This window comes from Protobothrops mucrosquamatus, unplaced genomic scaffold (genome assembly GCF_001527695.2).
Source record: "Protobothrops mucrosquamatus isolate PMUCROS unplaced genomic scaffold, P.Mucros_1.0 scaffold2910, whole genome shotgun sequence".
NCBI classification, from domain to species: domain Eukaryota; kingdom Metazoa; phylum Chordata; class Lepidosauria; order Squamata; family Viperidae; genus Protobothrops; species Protobothrops mucrosquamatus.
The window spans coordinates 153,668-159,668 of record NW_015388936.1 but is presented as its reverse complement, the minus strand read 5'-3'; positions in this window follow the sequence as shown (position 1 = coordinate 159,668).

Here is a 6,001-nt window from a genome sequence, read left to right as displayed (position 1 = left end):
TGGCCTGAAGTAGCCCCACTGACTGTTTGAGCAAGGGGTTCAGAATCAGAAATGGATTCTGCAGCAGTGATAGAATCCAGATGAAAGATTTAATTGCACTGAAACATTTGCAGAGTAGAAGCAAAAGCTCTGATTCTCTGCACTGCTAAATTTCATTCTGATGGATAAATTAAAGAGCAGTTGTCTGGTGGTAGACAGCCCCTAGCTGCACTTTGCAGGATCAGTCTGTTTTTAAAAAGCAGATGTTCTTGCCCTTTTAAGGAATACTTCTGAAGAATTAAGCCTACATTAATCGAGCTCAGGATAGACCTTCCTTCCTTCCTTCCTTCCTGTGTTCTTTTTCCTTTTCCTTCCTCCCTTCCCTTTCCCTAACTCTCCTCCCCTCCCAACTGAAGCAGTCCAGCTCCACTTAGCTCCACTTAGCACAGGACTACTAACTATTAATTAAGTCTTTCACCTCACGAATGTCCACTTTCCCCTTTGATATCCTCTAAGTCAGTGGTTCTCAACCTGTGGGTCGGGACCCCATTTGGGGTCGATCAACCATTTCACGGGGGTCGCCAAGCAAGGCTGTCCACCATTTTTTTTGTCCGCCATTTTTTTTGTCCGCCATTTTTTCCCCCTTTTCCAGTGGGTGCCTTACCTCCCTTGGGCTGGGCCAGCTGGTGGTCGGCCTGCTCCATCTCTGCTGCTTGCCAGCTACGCCTCGGCCGGCGCAGGGGGCGGAACCACGCATGCACGGCGCTCCCGGGCAGGGAAAGTCCTCGACTTACGACCGGTTGGGTAGTCCTTGACTTACGACCGGTTTAGTCCTCGACTTACGACCAGTTTAGTCCTCGACTTACGACCGGTTGGGGTTGCGGCATTAAAAAGGTTGAGAACCACTGCTCTAAGTGGTTACAACTACATCTTTCAGTGGATATGAACGATGAACAGCGAAACAAACCCCACAGTTTGAACTGACTTTTTATCAAGTCAGTTTCATGGCAGGGTTGAGAGCTCAGTGGAAAACATTCCTCTCTGCTTTTCCAATACAATGTATAATCTATTTTTATACAAAATTCCTAAAATGCCATTCCTTGTATAGAAAATACAAGGAGAAGAGAAGCTGCTAGGCTAAACAAAGTGGGCTGCAATCCATCAAGGCTGATGTGATGATGATCTGTTATTGTTTTGTGGGAAGTCAGCCCCCCCTCCCCGAGTAGGAAATATTAAAAGGGCAGAATATTATATTTCCTCAAAGGATCTTAAAGAGGCAGAAAAGCATGCCCAGTTTTTCTTAATAGTCCCAAGTCTCCCTCCCCCAAGCAGAAACCAGCTCTGTAGAAATGCAGATGTAATAATCTATTCAGGAAGGTTGGAGGCCCCCAGCTAGAAGCTTAGGAAGACAAAAACACCTAAAATCTACATACCCCACCCAAACTCTAAGACAGGACATACTAGGATTAACCCATAGATGCCAAAGGGGCACACTCAGACTCAGGTCAAAGTACATGACACAGGAAATACAAAGCCTCAAACAGGAACAGGAAACAACTCCAAACAAAAGCCCAAGAGGGTATAACAACCCACTCCCTACTACATGTGCTCACTCTCTTTTCTTCCAGAGCCATCTTTCTGTCTGGTTCTCCTCTTCAACCTTCAACTACAACCTTCTTTCTAAAGCAGTCGCCATGTCTTTTATTCCCGGCTTGGACTGGACCCTGATGAAGATTTTTCCTTCAACAGTTTATATAAGGTGACCAACTTTTTTACAATGAAAAGGAGGACACAAATAAATTGAAGAAAAAAATATCGTAAATAAAAGAAACATTTTATTCATTGCAACAATAATACAGACAACTTGCATGTGCAAAGTTTGCCAGCCAGGTGTTTTGGCACGCTCAGCAGCAATTCCTATTGGCTTTTGAAAGCCAATAGTGGGAGTAGCACAGCTCATGCAAAAGTTGAAAAAAAAAACCATCAAAAAACGCCGTTCTGAGCGTTCTGAGAAAAAAAAAGCCCTGCAAATTTGATAGTCTTCAAATATCAAAAAGGAGGACATGTAGGAGGACACTTTTCGAGGGAGGACAGAATTTACAAAAGGAGGACTGTCCTCCCTAAAGGAGGACGGTTGGTCACCTTAGTTTATAATCTGTTATTGTTAGCACCAGAAAACACAACTGTTTTAGCTTTCCTGCCTGACCCTTGTGCTTTCTCCAGCAAATTCAGGATTGTATTTTAGCTTCTTAGCAATGGTGTGAAGCAGGGTGGGGATAAACCTCTGAGAGATCCACACCATAATCCGGGACCAATTAGGGTTAATATTTGGGATGATTTGGGATTGAAGCTGTGGTAAATTTCCTAGGAGTTGATTACAATAAGAGTTTGTTAATAGAGGGTTTTGGAATTTCAATCTTGTCTTTCTCTGATTATTTTTATTATTTTTATGCTTTTATATATCTCTTATTGCTAGTACTGTTACCTATTTTGTTATTAATATAATTTATAGATAACAGGCTAACAATTTGTAAGTAGATTTAGTAGTGTAACAGTTTAAAATTCTTTTGGCCTATTTTGCAAGAGATAAGAAACTAATATTATATATGATTGTTATATTACATTAATCAGCATTCAACTTTTTCTTAAACACTTTTTCTTTTTAATGATTTTTTGTTGGGTTTCTTTTTATTATTTTGTCCTTTTTTGGATATTTGGTATTTTAACCTTGAGTAAACTAAACATCTAAATTTAAAAAAAAGAGACCCACTCCGTGGACAAGGTTATTCAAAAGGGCTGGGGAAAATTTAAGTTCTGTCTACATCATGAGTTTTGTGGAGCAACTGGAAATGTTTTTTTCTCTCTCTCTCTCTTTGTTTCCAAGGCTGACCCTGCTAATCAGGTGATGGCCCATCGCTAGCTTTGCAGACTAAGGTTTATGCAATATGCTGAGTTCTCAATCATGCTTTAGAAATCAGGATAGCCGGCTTCACAAACAATGTTATACGAAAACCACACCATCCGATGGCTGTGGGCAGAGTAAGGCCTGTAGCTGATCTGTCCCAGCACACAGCGGACTAAGGATATGTTCCTCTGTGTGGATCACCTCAGATGTAATATGTACAAACCAACCTCTGGCTTTGATTTGTCTCTCTTCTTCCTCTCCTCTGACTACACAGACTTTTGTGAAAGCAAGAACATGTGAAAAAGGAACGATGCTTTAACTCCTGAGCATAGATTAAGTGTGTTTCACTTTCAAATACACAATACACAAGCAGGATCAACCTATTCTCCAAAGCACCTGAAGGCAGGACAAGAAGCAATGCATGGAAGCTACCGTAATCAAGGAGAGAAGAAACCTTAAGGTTTTCCTGACAGTGAGAACAATTAATCAGTGGAACGACCTGGCTCTAGAAGTTGTGGGTGCTTCATTACTGGAGGCTTTCAAGAAAAGACTGGACATCCACTTGTCCATTTAGGGCAGGGGTCTTCAAACTTGGCCCTTTTATGACTTGTGGACTTCAACTCCCAGAATTCCTCAGCCAGGCAAGCTGGCTGAGGAATTCTGGGAGTTGAACACAAGTCATAAAAGGGCCAAGTTTGAAGACCCCTGATTTAGGGTTTCCTGCCTGAGCAGGGGGTTGGACTAGACCAGGGGTAAGCAACCTTGGCTCTTTTATGACTCATGGACTTCAACTCCCAGAATTCCTGAGTCAGCTATGCTGACTCAGGAATTCTGGGAGTTGGAGTCCATGAGTCATAAAAGAGCCGAGGTTGCCTACCCTTGGACTAGACCATCCCCAAAGTCCCTTCCAGATGTAGTTAAGAAAATTTATATGCCAGACTACAAACCTCAAGTTTTCCAAGGAAGCAAAATCTATCTATTCTGGGGTGAATTCTAGAAGCTGGGGTCCCAAACACATTTGAAGGGAGGTAAGAGAGTCAACCTGCTATAAACTGGGAACTACTGGGAACGGCCAGAGGAGGGCCACTTGGCGAGAGCAGAGGATCTGTTTGCTTACTACCATCTAGAGGTCATCTAGTGCACTGCATGGCCCATTTTTCTCAGGGCATTTAGCAATGATGCGGGTGAAGAAGGAGAGTGTAAAAGTTGGCTTGAAACTCAACATTAAGAAAACCAAGATCATGGCATCCGGCCCTCTCAATTCCTGGCAAATAGATGGGGAAGAAATGGAGGTAGTGACAGATTTTATCTTCCTGGGCTACAAGATCACCGCAGATGGGGACTGCAGCCAAGAAATTAAAAGACGCTTGCTCCTGGGGAGGAAAGCTATGGCAAATTTAGACAGCACACTAAAAAGCAGAGACATCACCCTGCCAACAAAAGTACGTATAGTCAAGGCCATGGTTTTCCCAGTTGCAATGTACGGCTGTGAAAGTTGGACCATAAGAAAGGCTGAGCGCCAAAGAAGTGTGGCCTTTGAACTATGGTGCTGGAGAAGACTCCTGCGAGTCCCCTGGACTGCAAGGCGATCAAACTGGTCAGTCCTAGAGGAGATCAACCCCGACTGCTCTTTAGAAGGCCAGATCCTGAAGTTGAAACTCAAATACTTTGGCCACCTAATGAGAAGGAAGGACTCACTGGAGAAGGGCCTAATGCTGGGAAAGATGGAGGGCAAGAGAAGAAGGGGACGACAGAGAAGGAGGTGGCTGGATGGAGTCACTGAAGCAGGAGGCGTGAGCTTCAATGGACTCCAGAAGATGGTAGAGGACAGGAAGGCCTGGAGGAACGTTGTCCATGGGGTCGCGATGGGTCGGACACGACTTCACAACTAATAACAAAACACGAATGAATAAATATATGCATGAATATTAGGGGTTCTTGATTGGAGAATGAGCTTATTTAGCCATGTCACCAGTGTGTAGCAAACATTCTGCTTGCAAGTATTACGTTGAAAATAAACGAGTGCTAAGAAGACCCCCACTAAAAAGATCCTTGCTGGGGAACTCAGCAGACCCTGAACCTCCAAACCAAACGAGCAAAGAGAAAACAAGTGAAGCAAACCCCGAAATTTCCAGGATTCTGTTCCTGCGATGGCTTAAAGTGCGATGCACGCTCTGTCCATGCCCAGAGGCACTTCTAACCTCACGGTTTCCCAGCCTTGGCACGCTTTCCTACCCAACCCTTCCTCTGCCACCAACCCTTCCCCCCCCCCCAATAGCTGAGCTCGCAGACGCTTCGCTTTGCAACTGTCTCCGCAGATTCTCAGTCATACCAGTTTTCCCAAAGGTGCTTTTTTTTTCACGAGGCAGCCGGACTTTCTTGTTTTTCTCTAAAGACGTATCGCTTCTCCTCCAAGAAGCTTCTTCAGCTCTTCAGTTCTGGTGGAATTCCCCACCATCCAGTCAGAACTGAGGAAGCTTCTTGGAGGAGAAGCAAAGTGTCTTCAAGGCAAAACAAGGAAGTCCAGCTGCTTCGTGAAAAAAGCACTTCTGGATTCGCTTTGCAACCTGGATCGCTCCAGTCCAGGGGTAGGCAACCTTGGCTCTTTTATGACTGGTGGACTTCAACTCCCAGAATTCCTGAGCCAGCCTGGCTCAGCTTGGAAACCTCTCCCTGTCCCCTCAGCATGGCTGGCTCAGGAATTCTGGGAGTTGAAGTCCACGAGTCATAAAAGAGCCAAGGTTGCCTACCCCTGGCCTAGGCCTAGGCCGTTTTATGACTCTTGGACTTCAACTCCCAGAATTCCTGAGACAGCATGGGGAAGCTATGGCCCCCTCATGACTTGTGGACTTCAACTCCCAGAATTCCTCAGCCAGCCTGGCTCAGCTTGGAAACCTCTCCCTTTCCCCTCAGCATGGCTGGCTCAGGAATTCTGGGAGTTGAAGTCCACGAGTCATAAAAGAGCCGAGCTTGCCTAACCCCTGCTCCAGTCCCTGCAACGTCCTCGGGGCGGAGCCTCCTTCGAGCGCCTCCGCGCCCTCTGCTGGCCGAGGCCGGGACCGCAAGCTGGGCTGGGCTTTCCCTGCAAGCTCCACCCACTGGCGGGGGGGGCGGACC